Genomic DNA, 19,352 nt, shown 5'->3' with positions numbered 1-19,352 from the left:
GTGCTCGTGTATGAGAGACCGGGGAAAGGGTCCCATACGTGAAATGGAGTGAGAAACAGGCCGGTGCGGAAGGCAGCTCTCAACTTACCTCTTGTTTATGAGGCTAGGACCCTTGCCCCGGGTGTGCCTGCAGGCCATAAGCCAACCACCTAACTCAAAGGAACAACTCTGTAGGGAATTCCTGCTTCGCCTAAAATAGCCATGCCTCAGGGTGGATGCATTGTGTGGTGTGCATGCGTGAGTGCACAGCAAGTGAGTCCAAAACCATTTTCCCTGTGAGACCCAGGCCCCGGAAGAAGCCAGAACACGACTCCCCACTTGCTCCATGAAACTAGTACTGCGGCCCCACTTTTGAATTGAAGTCTAATGGCTAGCTTTCTAACTCGAAGAAACAACACTGTAGAGAAACCGTGCTTTAGCTACCGTCGACCTCTCTGTGGGCGAAGAAGTTTAGGGTGTACTGTGGCTGAGAGCCTGGGGACGGTTTCCATATCGTAATATCGGGGGAGAGACAGGCCGGTACAGAAGGCAGCTCTCAACTCACATCATGGTTATGGGGCTAGTACCGTTGCCCAGGCTGTGTGTGCCAGCTTAAACACAGCCACCTAACTCGAAGGAAAAACTCGGTTGAGAGCCTGTGCTGCAGGTAAAACAGCTGCTCCTGAGGGTGACAGCATTTTGTTGTGTGCGTGCGTGAGAGCACTGCAAGGGAGTCCAAAGCTTTTTGCGAGTGAGACTCAGGCCCCAGCGAAAGGCAGAACACGACTCCCCATGTGATTCATCAAACTAGCACGGCAGCCCCACTTTGGCATGGAAGGCCAATAGCTAGCGTTCTAACTCGAAGAAACAACACTGTAGAGAAACCGTGCTTTAGCTACCGTCGACCTCTCTGTGGGCGAAGAAGTTTAGGGTGTACTGTGGCTGAGAGCCTGGGGACGGTTTCAATATCGTAATATCGGGGGAGAGACAGGCCAGTACAGAAGGCAGCTCTCAACTCACATCATCGTTATGGGGCTAGTACCGTTGCCCTGGGTGTGTGTGCAGGCTTAAAGACAGCCACCTAACTCAAAGGAAAAACACGGTAGAGAATCCGTGCTTCAGCTAAAACAGCCGCTCCTGAGGGTGGAAGCATTGGGTTGTGTGCGTGCGTGAGAGGACTGCAAGGGAGTCCAAAGTTTCTGCGAGTGAGACTCAGGCCCCAGCAAAAGGCAGAACACGACTCCCCGTGTGTTTCCTTTAGCTAGCACTGCGGCCCTACTTTTGCATGGAAGTCTAATCGCTAGCGTTCTTCCTGGAAGAAACAACACGGTAGAGAAACCGTGCTTTAGCTACCATCCACCTCTCTGAGGGAGGAAGCACTTTCCAGGCTACCGTGGGTGAGAGCCTGAGGAACGGGTTCCTTACGTGAAACCGAGGGAGAAGGAGTCCGGGCCAGAAGGCTCCTCTCGACTCAGCTCTTGTTACCTGAAGCTAACACTTCGGCTCCATGTGTGCATAGGAATGCTAAGGGCTCCGCACTGATTTGGCAGAAAGAAGCCGGTCAAGAACCCCAGCTTCAGCTCATTCGCCTCTCCACAGGGTGGCAGCATTTTCAAGTCTGCTCGAGTGCAAACCTGGGGAAGGAGTCCCAGCAGAATTCGGAGGGAGAAATAAGCATGGGCAGAAGACACCTATCGACTCAACTCTTGTTTCGGGAAACTAGATCGGCTCTCCCGTGTGTGCGTGGAGTCCTCAGTGCCATCCACGTAACGCAAAGGAACAAAACTGTAGAGAACCCGTGCCTCAGCAAAGATCGCCCTTCCTGAGCGGGAACTTCATGTATTGTGTGTTTTTGTGAAAGCATGAGAAATGGAACCTACACGTAACTCGGAGTGAGAAGCAGGCCTGGAAGGAAGGCTGCTGTCGACTCACCTCTTGTTTGAGGAGATTAGCACTGCTGCACCCTGTGTGCCTGGATGCCTAGTTACCAGGCTACTAACACCAAGAATCAATCCTATAGAGTGACTGCGCTTCAGTTAACATTGCCGTTCCTGAAGCAGGAGGAATTTGACACTGCTCGTGTACGAGACACCGGGGAAAGGGTCCCATACGTGAAATGGAGTGAGAAACAGGCCGGTGCGGAAGGCAGCTCTCAAGTCACCTCTGGTTTATGAGGCTAGTACCCTTGCCCCGGGGGTGCCTGCAGGCCTAAAGCCAACCACCTAACTCAAAGGAACAACTCTGTAGGGAATTTCTGCTTCGGCTAAAAGAGCCATGCCTCAGGGTGGACGCATTTTGCTGTGTGCATGCGTGAGCGCACTGCAGGTGAGCCCAAAACCATTTTCCTTGTGAGACCCAGGCCCCGGAAGAAGCCAGAACACGACTCCCCACTTGCTCCATGAAGCTAGAACTGCGGTCCCAATTTTGCTTGGAAGTCTAATAGATAGCTTTCTAACTCGGAGAAACAACACTGTAGAGAAACCGTGCTTTAGCTACTGTCGACCTCTCTGTGGGCGAAGCAGTTTAGGGTGTACTGTGGCTGAGAGCCTGGGGACGGTTTCCATTTCGTAATATCGGGGGAGAGAAAGGCCGGTACATAATGCAGCTCTGAACTCACTACATGGTTATGGGGAAAGTTCCGTTCCCCCGTGGGAGTGTGCAGGCTTAAACACAGCCACCTTACTCGACGGAAAAACTCGGTTGAGAGCCTGTGCTGCAGGTAAAACAGCTGCTCCTGAGTGTGGAAGCATTTTGTTGTGTGCGTGCGTGAGAGCACTGCAAGGGAGTCCAAAGCTTTTTGCGAGTGAGACTCAGGCCCCAGCGAAAGGCAGAACACCACTCCCCATGTGTTTCATCAAGCTAGCACGGCAGCCCCACTTTTGCATGGAAGTCTAATAGCTAGCGTTGTAACTCGAAGAAACAACAGTGTAGAGAAACGGTGCCTTAGCTACCGTCGACCTCTCTGTGGGCGAAGCAGTTTAGGGTAAACTGTGGCTGAGAGCCTGGGGACGGTTTCAATATCGTAATATCAGGGAGAGACAGGCCGGTACAGAAGGCAGCTCTCAATTCACATCATGGTTATGCGGATAGTACCGTTGCCCAGGGTGTGTGTGCCGGTTTAAACACAGCCACCTAATTCAAAGGAAAAATTCCCTTGAGAGCCTGTGCTGCAGGTAAAAGAGCTGCTCCTGTGGGTGGAAGCATTTTGTTGTGTGTGTGCGTGAGAGCACGGCAAGGGAGTCCAAAGCTTTTTGCGAGTGAGACTCAGGCCCCAGCGAAAGGCAGAACACGACTCCCCATGTGTTTCATCAAGCTAGCACGGCAGCCCCACTTTTGCATGGAAGGCTAATAGCTAGCGTTCTAACTCGAAGAAACGACACTGCAGAGAAACCGTGCTTTAGCTACCGTCGACCTCTCTGTGGGGGAAGCAGTTTAAGGTGTACAGTGGGTGAGAGCCTGGGGACGGTTTCCATTTCGTAATATCGGGGGAGAGACAGGCCGGTACAGAAGGCAGCTCTCAACTCACTACATGGTTATGGGGCTAGTTCCGTTGCCCATGTTGTGTGTGCAGGCTTAAACACAGCCACCTAACTCGAAGGAAAAACTCGGTAGAGAGCCTGTGCTGCAGGTAAAACAGCTGCTCCTGAGTGTGGAGGCATTTTGTTGTGTGCGTGCGTGAGAGCACTGCAAGGGAGTCCAAAGCTTTTTGCGAGTGAGACTCAGGCCCCAGCGAAAGGCAGAACACGACTCCCCATGTGTTTCATCACGCTAGCACGGCAGCCGCACTTTTGCATGGAAGTCTAATAGCTAGCGTTCTAACTGGAAGAAAACACTGTAGAGAGACCGTGCTTTAGCTACCGTCGACCTCTAGACGGAGGAAGCATTCCACGGAGTACCGTGGCTGAGAGCCTGGGGAACGGGTTCCATACGTGAAAACAAGGGAGAAATAGGTCCTGGCAGAAGGCACCTCTGGACTCAGCTCTTGCTACCTGAAGCTAACACTACTGCTCCATGTGTGCTTGGAATGCTATGTGCTCGACACTGACTGGGAATAAACAAGCCTGTAAAGAATCCCAGCTGCAGCTCATTCGCCTACCAGGCTACTAACACCAAGAATCAATGCTGTAGCGTTACTGCGCTTTAGCTAACATTGCCGTTCCTGAAGCCGCAGGAGTTGTATAGTGCTCGTGTATGAGAGACCGGGGAAAGGGTCCCATACGTGAAATGGAGTGAGAAACAGGCCGGTGCGGAAGGCAGCTCTCAACTTACCTCTTGTTTATGAGGCTAGGACCCTTGCCCCGGGTGTGCCTGCAGGCCATAAGCCAACCACCTAACTCAAAGGAACAACTCTGTAGGGAATTCCTGCTTCGCCTAAAATAGCCATGCCTCAGGGTGGATGCATTGTGTGGTGTGCATGCGTGAGTGCACAGCAAGTGAGTCCAAAACCATTTTCCCTGTGAGACCCAGGCCCCGGAAGAAGCCAGAACACGACTCCCCACTTGCTCCATGAAACTAGTACTGCGGCCCCACTTTTGAATTGAAGTCTAATGGCTAGCTTTCTAACTCGAAGAAACAACACTGTAGAGAAACCGTGCTTTAGCTACCGTCGACCTCTCTGTGGGCGAAGAAGTTTAGGGTGTACTGTGGCTGAGAGCCTGGGGACGGTTTCCATATCGTAATATCGGGGGAGAGACAGGCCGGTACAGAAGGCAGCTCTCAACTCACATCATGGTTATGGGGCTAGTACCGTTGCCCAGGCTGTGTGTGCCAGCTTAAACACAGCCACCTAACTCGAAGGAAAAACTCGGTTGAGAGCCTGTGCTGCAGGTAAAACAGCTGCTCCTGAGGGTGACAGCATTTTGTTGTGTGCGTGCGTGAGAGCACTGCAAGGGAGTCCAAAGCTTTTTGCGAGTGAGACTCAGGCCCCAGCGAAAGGCAGAACACGACTCCCCATGTGATTCATCAAACTAGCACGGCAGCCCCACTTTGGCATGGAAGGCCAATAGCTAGCGTTCTAACTCGAAGAAACAACACTGTAGAGAAACCGTGCTTTAGCTACCGTCGACCTCTCTGTGGGCGAAGAAGTTTAGGGTGTACTGTGGCTGAGAGCCTGGGGACGGTTTCAATATCGTAATATCGGGGGAGAGACAGGCCAGTACAGAAGGCAGCTCTCAACTCACATCATCGTTATGGGGCTAGTACCGTTGCCCTGGGTGTGTGTGCAGGCTTAAAGACAGCCACCTAACTCAAAGGAAAAACACGGTAGAGAATCCGTGCTTCAGCTAAAACAGCCGCTCCTGAGGGTGGAAGCATTTGGTTGTGTGCGTGCGTGAGAGGACTGCAAGGGAGTCCAAAGTTTCTGCGAGTGAGACTCAGGCCCCAGCAAAAGGCAGAACACGACTCCCCGTGTGTTTCCTTTAGCTAGCACTGCGGCCCTACTTTTGCATGGAAGTCTAATCGCTAGCGTTCTTCCTGGAAGAAACAACACGGTAGAGAAACCGTGCTTTAGCTACCATCCACCTCTCTGAGGGAGGAAGCACTTTCCAGGCTACCGTGGGTGAGAGCCTGAGGAACGGGTTCCTTACGTGAAACCGAGGGAGAAGGAGTCCGGGCCAGAAGGCTCCTCTCGACTCAGCTCTTGTTACCTGAAGCTAACACTTCGGCTCCATGTGTGCATAGGAATGCTAAGGGCTCCGCACTGATTTGGCAGAAAGAAGCCGGTCAAGAACCCCAGCTTCAGCTCATTCGCCTCTCCACAGGGTGGCAGCATTTTCAAGTCTGCTCGAGTGCAAACCTGGGGAAGGAGTCCCAGCAGAATTCGGAGGGAGAAATAAGCATGGGCAGAAGACACCTATCGACTCAACTCTTGTTTCGGGAAACTAGATCGGCTCTCCCGTGTGTGCGTGGAGTCCTCAGTGCCATCCACGTAACGCAAAGGAACAAAACTGTAGAGAACCCGTGCCTCAGCAAAGATCGCCCTTCCTGAGCGGGAACTTCATGTATTGTGTGTTTTTGTGAAAGCATGAGAAATGGAACCTACACGTAACTCGGAGTGAGAAGCAGGCCTGGAAGGAAGGCTGCTGTCGACTCACCTCTTGTTTGAGGAGATTAGCACTGCTGCACCCTGTGTGCCTGGATGCCTAGTTACCAGGCTACTAACACCAAGAATCAATCCTATAGAGTGACTGCGCTTCAGTTAACATTGCCGTTCCTGAAGCAGGAGGAATTTGACACTGCTCGTGTACGAGACACCGGGGAAAGGGTCCCATACGTGAAATGGAGTGAGAAACAGGCCGGTGCGGAAGGCAGCTCTCAAGTCACCTCTGGTTTATGAGGCTAGTACCCTTGCCCCGGGGGTGCCTGCAGGCCTAAAGCCAACCACCTAACTCAAAGGAACAACTCTGTAGGGAATTTCTGCTTCGGCTAAAAGAGCCATGCCTCAGGGTGGACGCATTTTGCTGTGTGCATGCGTGAGCGCACTGCAGGTGAGCCCAAAACCATTTTCCTTGTGAGACCCAGGCCCCGGAAGAAGCCAGAACACGACTCCCCACTTGCTCCATGAAGCTAGAACTGCGGTCCCAATTTTGCTTGGAAGTCTAATAGATAGCTTTCTAACTCGGAGAAACAACACTGTAGAGAAACCGTGCTTTAGCTACTGTCGACCTCTCTGTGGGCGAAGCAGTTTAGGGTGTACTGTGGCTGAGAGCCTGGGGACGGTTTCCATTTCGTAATATCGGGGGAGAGAAAGGCCGGTACATAATGCAGCTCTGAACTCACTACATGGTTATGGGGAAAGTTCCGTTCCCCCGTGGGAGTGTGCAGGCTTAAACACAGCCACCTTACTCGACGGAAAAACTCGGTTGAGAGCCTGTGCTGCAGGTAAAACAGCTGCTCCTGAGTGTGGAAGCATTTTGTTGTGTGCGTGCGTGAGAGCACTGCAAGGGAGTCCAAAGCTTTTTGCGAGTGAGACTCAGGCCCCAGCGAAAGGCAGAACACCACTCCCCATGTGTTTCATCAAGCTAGCACGGCAGCCCCACTTTTGCATGGAAGTCTAATAGCTAGCGTTGTAACTCGAAGAAACAACAGTGTAGAGAAACGGTGCCTTAGCTACCGTCGACCTCTCTGTGGGCGAAGCAGTTTAGGGTAAACTGTGGCTGAGAGCCTGGGGACGGTTTCAATATCGTAATATCAGGGAGAGACAGGCGGGTACAGAAGGCAGCTCTCAACTCACATCATGGTTATGCGGATAGTACCGTTGCCCAGGGTGTGTGTGCCGGTTTAAACACAGCCACCTAATTCAAAGGAAAAACTCCCTTGAGAGCCTGTGCTGCAGGTAAAACAGCTGCTCCTGTGGGTGGAAGCATTTTGTTGTGTGCGTGCGTGAGAGCACGGCAAGGGAGTCCAAAGCTTTTTGCGAGTGACACTCAGGCCCGAGCGAAAGGCAGAACACGTCTCCCCATGTGATTCATCAAACTAGCACGGCAGCCCCATTTTGGCATGGAAGGCCAATAGCTAGCGTTCTAACTCGAAGAAACGACACTGTAGAGAAACCGTGCTTTAGCTACCGTCGACCTCTCTGTGGGTGAAGTAGTTGAGGGTGTACTGTGGCTGAGAGCCTGGGGACGGTTTCCATTTCGTAATATCGGGGGAGAGACAGGTCGGTACAGAAGGCACCTCTCAACTCACTACATGGTTATGGGGCTAGTTCCGTTGCCCAGGGTGTGTTTGCTGGCTTAAAGACAGCCACCTAACTCAAAGGAAAAACACGGTAGAGAATCCGTGCTTCAGCTAAAACAGCCGCTCCTGAGGGTGGAAGCATTGGGTTGTGTGCGTGCGTGAGAGGACTGCAAGGGAGTCCAAAGTTTCTGCGAGTGAGACTCAGGCCCCAGCAAAAGGCAGAACACGACTCCCCGTGTGTTTCCTTTAGCTAGCACTGCGGCCCTACTTTTGCATGGAAGTCTAATCGCTAGCGTTCTTCCTGGAAGAAACAACACGGTAGAGAAACCGTGCTTTAGCTACCATCCACCTCTCTGAGGGAGGAAGCACTTTCCAGGCTACCGTGGGTGAGAGCCTGAGGAACGGGTTCCTTACGTGAAACCGAGGGAGAAGGAGTCCGGGCCAGAAGGCTCCTCTCGACTCAGCTCTTGTTACCTGAAGCTAACACTTCGGCTCCATGTGTGCATAGGAATGCTAAGGGCTCCGCACTGATTTGGCAGAAAGAAGCCGGTCAAGAACCCCAGCTTCAGCTCATTCGCCTCTCCACAGGGTGGCAGCATTTTCAAGTCTGCTCGAGTGCAAACCTGGGGAAGGAGTCCCAGCAGAATTCGGAGGGAGAAATAAGCATGGGCAGAAGACACCTATCGACTCAACTCTTGTTTCGGGAAACTAGATCGGCTCTCCCGTGTGTGCGTGGAGTCCTCAGTGCCATCCACGTAACGCAAAGGAACAAAACTGTAGAGAACCCGTGCCTCAGCAAAGATCGCCCTTCCTGAGCGGGAACTTCATGTATTGTGTGTTTTTGTGAAAGCATGAGAAATGGAACCTACACGTAACTCGGAGTGAGAAGCAGGCCTGGAAGGAAGGCTGCTGTCGACTCACCTCTTGTTTGAGGAGATTAGCACTGCTGCACCCTGTGTGCCTGGATGCCTAGTTACCAGGCTACTAACACCAAGAATCAATCCTATAGAGTGACTGCGCTTCAGTTAACATTGCCGTTCCTGAAGCAGGAGGAATTTGACACTGCTCGTGTACGAGACACCGGGGAAAGGGTCCCATACGTGAAATGGAGTGAGAAACAGGCCGGTGCGGAAGGCAGCTCTCAAGTCACCTCTGGTTTATGAGGCTAGTACCCTTGCCCCGGGGGTGCCTGCAGGCCTAAAGCCAACCACCTAACTCAAAGGAACAACTCTGTAGGGAATTTCTGCTTCGGCTAAAAGAGCCATGCCTCAGGGTGGACGCATTTTGCTGTGTGCATGCGTGAGCGCACTGCAGGTGAGCCCAAAACCATTTTCCTTGTGAGACCCAGGCCCCGGAAGAAGCCAGAACACGACTCCCCACTTGCTCCATGAAGCTAGAACTGCAGTCCCAATTTTGCTTGGAAGTCTAATAGATAGCTTTCTAACTCGGAGAAACAACACTGTAGAGAAACCGTGCTTTAGCTACTGTCGACCTCTCTGTGGGCGAAGCAGTTTAGGGTGTACTGTGGCTGAGAGCCTGGGGACGGTTTCCATTTCGTAATATCGGGGGAGAGAAAGGCCGGTACATAATGCAGCTCTGAACTCACTACATGGTTATGGGGAAAGTTCCGTTCCCCCGTGGGAGTGTGCAGGCTTAAACACAGCCACCTTACTCGACGGAAAAACTCGGTTGAGAGCCTGTGCTGCAGGTAAAACAGCTGCTCCTGAGTGTGGAAGCATTTTGTTGTGTGCGTGCGTGAGAGCACTGCAAGGGAGTCCAAAGCTTTTTGCGAGTGAGACTCAGGCCCCAGCGAAAGGCAGAACACCACTCCCCATGTGTTTCATCAAGCTAGCACGGCAGCCCCACTTTTGCATGGAAGTCTAATAGCTAGCGTTGTAACTCGAAGAAACAACAGTGTAGAGAAACGGTGCCTTAGCTACCGTCGACCTCTCTGTGGGCGAAGCAGTTTAGGGTAAACTGTGGCTGAGAGCCTGGGGACGGTTTCAATATCGTAATATCAGGGAGAGACAGGCCGGTACAGAAGGCAGCTCTCAATTCACATCATGGTTATGCGGATAGTACCGTTGCCCAGGGTGTGTGTGCCGGTTTAAACACAGCCACCTAATTCAAAGGAAAAATTCCCTTGAGAGCCTGTGCTGCAGGTAAAAGAGCTGCTCCTGTGGGTGGAAGCATTTTGTTGTGTGTGTGCGTGAGAGCACGGCAAGGGAGTCCAAAGCTTTTTGCGAGTGAGACTCAGGCCCCAGCGAAAGGCAGAACACGACTCCCCATGTGTTTCATCAAGCTAGCACGGCAGCCCCACTTTTGCATGGAAGGCTAATAGCTAGCGTTCTAACTCGAAGAAACGACACTGCAGAGAAACCGTGCTTTAGCTACCGTCGACCTCTCTGTGGGGGAAGCAGTTTAAGGTGTACAGTGGGTGAGAGCCTGGGGACGGTTTCCATTTCGTAATATCGGGGGAGAGACAGGCCGGTACAGAAGGCAGCTCTCAACTCACTACATGGTTATGGGGCTAGTTCCGTTGCCCATGTTGTGTGTGCAGGCTTAAACACAGCCACCTAACTCGAAGGAAAAACTCGGTAGAGAGCCTGTGCTGCAGGTAAAACAGCTGCTCCTGAGTGTGGAGGCATTTTGTTGTGTGCGTGCGTGAGAGCACTGCAAGGGAGTCCAAAGCTTTTTGCGAGTGAGACTCAGGCCCCAGCGAAAGGCAGAACACGACTCCCCATGTGTTTCATCACGCTAGCACGGCAGCCGCACTTTTGCATGGAAGTCTAATAGCTAGCGTTCTAACTGGAAGAAAACACTGTAGAGAGACCGTGCTTTAGCTACCGTCGACCTCTAGACGGAGGAAGCATTCCACGGAGTACCGTGGCTGAGAGCCTGGGGAACGGGTTCCATACGTGAAAACAAGGGAGAAATAGGTCCTGGCAGAAGGCACCTCTGGACTCAGCTCTTGCTACCTGAAGCTAACACTACTGCTCCATGTGTGCTTGGAATGCTATGTGCTCGACACTGACTGGGAATAAACAAGCCTGTAAAGAATCCCAGCTGCAGCTCATTCGCCTACCAGGCTACTAACACCAAGAATCAATGCTGTAGCGTTACTGCGCTTTAGCTAACATTGCCGTTCCTGAAGCCGCAGGAGTTGTATAGTGCTCGTGTATGAGAGACCGGGGAAAGGGTCCCATACGTGAAATGGAGTGAGAAACAGGCCGGTGCGGAAGGCAGCTCTCAACTTACCTCTTGTTTATGAGGCTAGGACCCTTGCCCCGGGTGTGCCTGCAGGCCATAAGCCAACCACCTAACTCAAAGGAACAACTCTGTAGGGAATTCCTGCTTCGCCTAAAATAGCCATGCCTCAGGGTGGATGCATTGTGTGGTGTGCATGCGTGAGTGCACAGCAAGTGAGTCCAAAACCATTTTCCCTGTGAGACCCAGGCCCCGGAAGAAGCCAGAACACGACTCCCCACTTGCTCCATGAAACTAGTACTGCGGCCCCACTTTTGAATTGAAGTCTAATGGCTAGCTTTCTAACTCGAAGAAACAACACTGTAGAGAAACCGTGCTTTAGCTACCGTCGACCTCTCTGTGGGCGAAGAAGTTTAGGGTGTACTGTGGCTGAGAGCCTGGGGACGGTTTCCATATCGTAATATCGGGGGAGAGACAGGCCGGTACAGAAGGCAGCTCTCAACTCACATCATGGTTATGGGGCTAGTACCGTTGCCCAGGCTGTGTGTGCCAGCTTAAACACAGCCACCTAACTCGAAGGAAAAACTCGGTTGAGAGCCTGTGCTGCAGGTAAAACAGCTGCTCCTGAGGGTGACAGCATTTTGTTGTGTGCGTGCGTGAGAGCACTGCAAGGGAGTCCAAAGCTTTTTGCGAGTGAGACTCAGGCCCCAGCGAAAGGCAGAACACGACTCCCCATGTGATTCATCAAACTAGCACGGCAGCCCCACTTTGGCATGGAAGGCCAATAGCTAGCGTTCTAACTCGAAGAAACAACACTGTAGAGAAACCGTGCTTTAGCTACCGTCGACCTCTCTGTGGGCGAAGAAGTTTAGGGTGTACTGTGGCTGAGAGCCTGGGGACGGTTTCAATATCGTAATATCGGGGGAGAGACAGGCCAGTACAGAAGGCAGCTCTCAACTCACATCATCGTTATGGGGCTAGTACCGTTGCCCTGGGTGTGTGTGCAGGCTTAAAGACAGCCACCTAACTCAAAGGAAAAACACGGTAGAGAATCCGTGCTTCAGCTAAAACAGCCGCTCCTGAGGGTGGAAGCATTGGGTTGTGTGCGTGCGTGAGAGGACTGCAAGGGAGTCCAAAGTTTCTGCGAGTGAGACTCAGGCCCCAGCAAAAGGCAGAACACGACTCCCCGTGTGTTTCCTTTAGCTAGCACTGCGGCCCTACTTTTGCATGGAAGTCTAATCGCTAGCGTTCTTCCTGGAAGAAACAACACGGTAGAGAAACCGTGCTTTAGCTACCATCCACCTCTCTGAGGGAGGAAGCACTTTCCAGGCTACCGTGGGTGAGAGCCTGAGGAACGGGTTCCTTACGTGAAACCGAGGGAGAAGGAGTCCGGGCCAGAAGGCTCCTCTCGACTCAGCTCTTGTTACCTGAAGCTAACACTTCGGCTCCATGTGTGCATAGGAATGCTAAGGGCTCCGCACTGATTTGGCAGAAAGAAGCCGGTCAAGAACCCCAGCTTCAGCTCATTCGCCTCTCCACAGGGTGGCAGCATTTTCAAGTCTGCTCGAGTGCAAACCTGGGGAAGGAGTCCCAGCAGAATTCGGAGGGAGAAATAAGCATGGGCAGAAGACACCTATCGACTCAACTCTTGTTTCGGGAAACTAGATCGGCTCTCCCGTGTGTGCGTGGAGTCCTCAGTGCCATCCACGTAACGCAAAGGAACAAAACTGTAGAGAACCCGTGCCTCAGCAAAGATCGCCCTTCCTGAGCGGGAACTTCATGTATTGTGTGTTTTTGTGAAAGCATGAGAAATGGAACCTACACGTAACTCGGAGTGAGAAGCAGGCCTGGAAGGAAGGCTGCTGTCGACTCACCTCTTGTTTGAGGAGATTAGCACTGCTGCACCCTGTGTGCCTGGATGCCTAGTTACCAGGCTACTAACACCAAGAATCAATCCTATAGAGTGACTGCGCTTCAGTTAACATTGCCGTTCCTGAAGCAGGAGGAATTTGACACTGCTCGTGTACGAGACACCGGGGAAAGGGTCCCATACGTGAAATGGAGTGAGAAACAGGCCGGTGCGGAAGGCAGCTCTCAAGTCACCTCTGGTTTATGAGGCTAGTACCCTTGCCCCGGGGGTGCCTGCAGGCCTAAAGCCAACCACCTAACTCAAAGGAACAACTCTGTAGGGAATTTCTGCTTCGGCTAAAAGAGCCATGCCTCAGGGTGGACGCATTTTGCTGTGTGCATGCGTGAGCGCACTGCAGGTGAGCCCAAAACCATTTTCCTTGTGAGACCCAGGCCCCGGAAGAAGCCAGAACACGACTCCCCACTTGCTCCATGAAGCTAGAACTGCGGTCCCAATTTTGCTTGGAAGTCTAATAGATAGCTTTCTAACTCGGAGAAACAACACTGTAGAGAAACCGTGCTTTAGCTACTGTCGACCTCTCTGTGGGCGAAGCAGTTTAGGGTGTACTGTGGCTGAGAGCCTGGGGACGGTTTCCATTTCGTAATATCGGGGGAGAGAAAGGCCGGTACATAATGCAGCTCTGAACTCACTACATGGTTATGGGGAAAGTTCCGTTCCCCCGTGGGAGTGTGCAGGCTTAAACACAGCCACCTTACTCGACGGAAAAACTCGGTTGAGAGCCTGTGCTGCAGGTAAAACAGCTGCTCCTGAGTGTGGAAGCATTTTGTTGTGTGCGTGCGTGAGAGCACTGCAAGGGAGTCCAAAGCTTTTTGCGAGTGAGACTCAGGCCCCAGCGAAAGGCAGAACACCACTCCCCATGTGTTTCATCAAGCTAGCACGGCAGCCCCACTTTTGCATGGAAGTCTAATAGCTAGCGTTGTAACTCGAAGAAACAACAGTGTAGAGAAACGGTGCCTTAGCTACCGTCGACCTCTCTGTGGGCGAAGCAGTTTAGGGTAAACTGTGGCTGAGAGCCTGGGGACGGTTTCAATATCGTAATATCAGGGAGAGACAGGCGGGTACAGAAGGCAGCTCTCAACTCACATCATGGTTATGCGGATAGTACCGTTGCCCAGGGTGTGTGTGCCGGTTTAAACACAGCCACCTAATTCAAAGGAAAAACTCCCTTGAGAGCCTGTGCTGCAGGTAAAACAGCTGCTCCTGTGGGTGGAAGCATTTTGTTGTGTGCGTGCGTGAGAGCACGGCAAGGGAGTCCAAAGCTTTTTGCGAGTGACACTCAGGCCCGAGCGAAAGGCAGAACACGTCTCCCCATGTGATTCATCAAACTAGCACGGCAGCCCCATTTTGGCATGGAAGGCCAATAGCTAGCGTTCTAACTCGAAGAAACGACACTGTAGAGAAACCGTGCTTTAGCTACCGTCGACCTCTCTGTGGGTGAAGTAGTTGAGGGTGTACTGTGGCTGAGAGCCTGGGGACGGTTTCCATTTCGTAATATCGGGGGAGAGACAGGTCGGTACAGAAGGCACCTCTCAACTCACTACATGGTTATGGGGCTAGTTCCGTTGCCCAGGGTGTGTTTGCTGGCTTAAAGACAGCCACCTAACTCAAAGGAAAAACACGGTAGAGAATCCGTGCTTCAGCTAAAACAGCCGCTCCTGAGGGTGGAAGCATTGGGTTGTGTGCGTGCGTGAGAGGACTGCAAGGGAGTCCAAAGTTTCTGCGAGTGAGACTCAGGCCCCAGCAAAAGGCAGAACACGACTCCCCGTGTGTTTCCTTTAGCTAGCACTGCGGCCCTACTTTTGCATGGAAGTCTAATCGCTAGCGTTCTTCCTGGAAGAAACAACACGGTAGAGAAACCGTGCTTTAGCTACCATCCACCTCTCTGAGGGAGGAAGCACTTTCCAGGCTACCGTGGGTGAGAGCCTGAGGAACGGGTTCCTTACGTGAAACCGAGGGAGAAGGAGTCCGGGCCAGAAGGCTCCTCTCGACTCAGCTCTTGTTACCTGAAGCTAACACTTCGGCTCCATGTGTGCATAGGAATGCTAAGGGCTCCGCACTGATTTGGCAGAAAGAAGCCGGTCAAGAACCCCAGCTTCAGCTCATTCGCCTCTCCACAGGGTGGCAGCATTTTCAAGTCTGCTCGAGTGCAAACCTGGGGAAGGAGTCCCAGCAGAATTCGGAGGGAGAAATAAGCATGGGCAGAAGACACCTATCGACTCAACTCTTGTTTCGGGAAACTAGATCGGCTCTCCCGTGTGTGCGTGGAGTCCTCAGTGCCATCCACGTAACGCAAAGGAACAAAACTGTAGAGAACCCGTGCCTCAGCAAAGATCGCCCTTCCTGAGCGGGAACTTCATGTATTGTGTGTTTTTGTGAAAGCATGAGAAATGGAACCTACACGTAACTCGGAGTGAGAAGCAGGCCTGGAAGGAAGGCTGCTGTCGACTCACCTCTTGTTTGAGGAGATTAGCACTGCTGCACCCTGTGTGCCTGGATGCCTAGTTACCAGGCTACTAACACCAAGAATCAATCCTATAGAGTGACTGCGCTTCAGTTAACATTGCCGTTCCTGAAGCAGGAGGAATTTGACACTGCTCGTGTACGAGACACCGGGGAAAGGGTCCCATACGTGAAATGGAGTGAGAAACAGGCCGGTGCGGAAGGCAGCTCTCAAGTCACCTCTGGTTTATGAGGCTAGTACCCTTGCCCCGGGGGTGCCTGCAGGCCTAAAGCCAACCACCTAACTCAAAGGAACAACTCTGTAGGGAATTTCTGCTTTGGCTAAAAGAGCCATGCCTCAGGGTGGACGCATTTTGCTGTGTGCATGCGTGAGCGCACTGCAGGTGAGCCCAAAACCATTTTCCTTGTGAGACCCAGGCCCCGGAAGAAGCCAGAACACGACTCCCCACTTGCTCCATGAAGCTAGAACTGCGGTCCCAATTTTGCTTGGAAGTCTAATAGATAGCTTTCTAACTCGGAGAAACAACACTGTAGAGAAACCGTGCTTTAGCTACTGTCGACCTCTCTGTGGGCGAAGCAGTTTAGGGTGTACTGTGGCTGAGAGCCTGGGGACGGTTTCCATTTCGTAATATCGGGGGAGAGAAAGGCCGGTACATAATGCAGCTCTGAACTCACTACATGGTTATGGGGAAAGTTCCGTTCCCCCGTGGGAGTGTGCAGGCTTAAACACAGCCACCTTACTCGACGGAAAAACTCGGTTGAGAGCCTGTGCTGCAGGTAAAACAGCTGCTCCTGAGTGTGGAAGCATTTTGTTGTGTGCGTGCGTGAGAGCACTGCAAGGGAGTCCAAAGCTTTTTGCGAGTGAGACTCAGGCCCCAGCGAAAGGCAGAACACCACTCCCCATGTGTTTCATCAAGCTAGCACGGCAGCCCCACTTTTGCATGGAAGTCTAATAGCTAGCGTTGTAACTCGAAGAAACAACAGTGTAGAGAAACGGTGCCTTAGCTACCGTCGACCTCTCTGTGGGCGAAGCAGTTTAGGGTAAACTGTGGCTGAGAGCCTGGGGACGGTTTCAATATCGTAATATCAGGGAGAGACAGGCCGGTACAGAAGGCAGCTCTCAATTCACATCATGGTTATGCGGATAGTACCGTTGCCCAGGGTGTGTGTGCCGGTTTAAACACAGCCACCTAATTCAAAGGAAAAATTCCCTTGAGAGCCTGTGCTGCAGGTAAAAGAGCTGCTCCTGTGGGTGGAAGCATTTTGTTGTGTGTGTGCGTGAGAGCACGGCAAGGGAGTCCAAAGCTTTTTGCGAGTGAGACTCAGGCCCCAGCGAAAGGCAGAACACGACTCCCCATGTGTTTCATCAAGCTAGCACGGCAGCCCCACTTTTGCATGGAAGGCTAATAGCTAGCGTTCTAACTCGAAGAAACGACACTGCAGAGAAACCGTGCTTTAGCTACCGTCGACCTCTCTGTGGGGGAAGCAGTTTAAGGTGTACAGTGGGTGAGAGCCTGGGGACGGTTTCCATTTCGTAATATCGGGGGAGAGACAGGCCGGTACAGAAGGCAGCTCTCAACTCACTACATGGTTATGGGGCTAGTTCCGTTGCCCATGTTGTGTGTGCAGGCTTAAACACAGCCACCTAACTCGAAGGAAAAACTCGGTAGAGAGCCTGTGCTGCAGGTAAAACAGCTGCTCCTGAGTGTGGAGGCATTTTGTTGTGTGCGTGCGTGAGAGCACTGCAAGGGAGTCCAAAGCTTTTTGCGAGTGAGACTCAGGCCCCAGCGAAAGGCAGAACACGACTCCCCATGTGTTTCATCACGCTAGCACGGCAGCCGCACTTTTGCATGGAAGTCTAATAGCTAGCGTTCTAACTGGAAGAAAACACTGTAGAGAGACCGTGCTTTAGCTACCGTCGACCTCTAGACGGAGGAAGCATTCCACGGAGTACCGTGGCTGAGAGCCTGGGGAACGGGTTCCATACGTGAAAACAAGGGAGAAATAGGTCCTGGCAGAAGGCACCTCTGGACTCAGCTCTTGCTACCTGAAGCTAACACTACTGCTCCATGTGTGCTTGGAATGCTATGTGCTCGACACTGACTGGGAATAAACAAGCCTGTAAAGAATCCCAGCTGCAGCTCATTCGCCTACCAGGCTACTAACACCAAGAATCAATGCTGTAGCGTTACTGCGCTTTAGCTAACATTGCCGTTCCTGAAGCCGCAGGAGTTGTATAGTGCTCGTGTATGAGAGACCGGGGAAAGGGTCCCATACGTGAAATGGAGTGAGAAACAGGCCGGTGCGGAAGGCAGCTCTCAACTTACCTCTTGTTTATGAGGCTAGGACCCTTGCTCCGGGTGTGCCTGCAGGCCATAAGCCAACCACCTAACTCAAAGGAACAACTCTGTAGGGAATTCCTGCTTCGCCTAAAATAGCCATGCCTCAGGGTGGATGCATTGTGTGGTGTGCATGCGTGAGTGCACAGCAAGTGAGTCCAAAACCATTTTCCCTGTGAGACCCAGGCCCCGGAAGAAGCCAGAACACGACTCCCCACTTGCTCCATGAAACTAGTACTGCGGCCCCACTTTTGAATTGAAGTCTAATGGCTAGCTTTCTAACTCGAAGAAACAACACTGTAGAGAAACCGTGCTTTAGCTACCGTCGACCTCTCTGTGGGCGAAGAAGTTTAGGGTGTACTGTGGCTGAGAGCCTGGGGACGGTTTCCATATCGTAATATCGGGGGAGAGACAGGCCGGTACAGAAGGCAGCTCTCAACTCACATCATGGTTATGGGGCTAGTACCGTTGCCCAGGCTGTGTGTGCCAGCTTAAACACAGCCACCTAACTCGAAGGAAAAACTCGGTTGAGAGCCTGTGCTGCAGGTAAAACAGCTGCTCCTGAGGGTGACAGCATTTTGTTGTGTGCGTGCGTGAGAGCACTGCAAGGGAGTCCAAAGCTTTTTGCGAGTGAGACTCAGGCCCCAGCGAAAGGCAGAACACGACTCCCCATGTGATTCATCAAACTAGCACGGCAGCCCCACTTTGGCATGGAAGGCCAATAGCTAGCGTTCTAACTCGAAGAAACAACACTGTAGAGAAACCGTGCTTTAGCTACCGTCGACCTCTCTGTGGGCGAAGAAGTTTAGGGTGTACTGTGGCTGAGAGCCTGGGGACGGTTTCAATATCGTAATATCGGGGGAGAGACAGGCCAGTACAGAAGGCAGCTCTCAACTCACATCATCGTTATGGGGCTAGTACCGTTGCCCTGGGTGTGTGTGCAGGCTTAAAGACAGCCACCTAACTCAAAGGAAAAACACGGTAGAGAATCCGTGCTTCAGCTAAAACAGCCGCTCCTGAGGGTGGAAGCATTTGGTTGTGTGCGTGCGTGAGAGGACTGCAAGGGAGTCCAAAGTTTCTGCGAGTGAGACTCAGGCCCCAGCAAAAGGCAGAACACGACTCCCCGTGTGTTTCCTTTAGCTAGCACTGCGGCCCTACTTTTGCATGGAAGTCTAATCGCTAGCGTTCTTCCTGGAAGAAACAACACGGTAGAGAAACCGTGCTTTAGCTACCATCCACCTCTCTGAGGGAGGAAGCACTTTCCAGGCTACCGTGGGTGAGAGCCTGAGGAACGGGTTCCTTACGTGAAACCGAGGGAGAAGGAGTCCGGGCCAGAAGGCTCCTCTCGACTCAGCTCTTGTTACCTGAAGCTAACACTTCGGCTCCATGTGTGCATAGGAATGCTAAGGGCTCCGCACTGATTTGGCAGAAAGAAGCCGGTCAAGAACCCCAGCTTCAGCTCATTCGCCTCTCCACAGGGTGGCAGCATTTTCAAGTCTGCTCGAGTGCAAACCTGGGGAAGGAGTCCCAGCAGAATTCGGAGGGAGAAATAAGCATGGGCAGAAGACACCTATCGACTCAACTCTTGTTTCGGGAAACTAGATCGGCTCTCCCGTGTGTGCGTGGAGTCCTCAGTGCCATCCACGTAACGCAAAGGAACAAAACTGTAGAGAACCCGTGCCTCAGCAAAGATCGCCCTTCCTGAGCGGGAACTTCATGTATTGTGTGTTTTTGTGAAAGCATGAGAAATGGAACCTACA

This window comes from Halichoerus grypus, chromosome X (assembly GCF_964656455.1).
Source record: "Halichoerus grypus chromosome X, mHalGry1.hap1.1, whole genome shotgun sequence".
NCBI lineage: Eukaryota > Metazoa > Chordata > Mammalia > Carnivora > Phocidae > Halichoerus > Halichoerus grypus.
The sequence above is the reverse complement of the archived record's forward strand: the minus strand, read 5'-3'. Positions refer to the sequence as shown.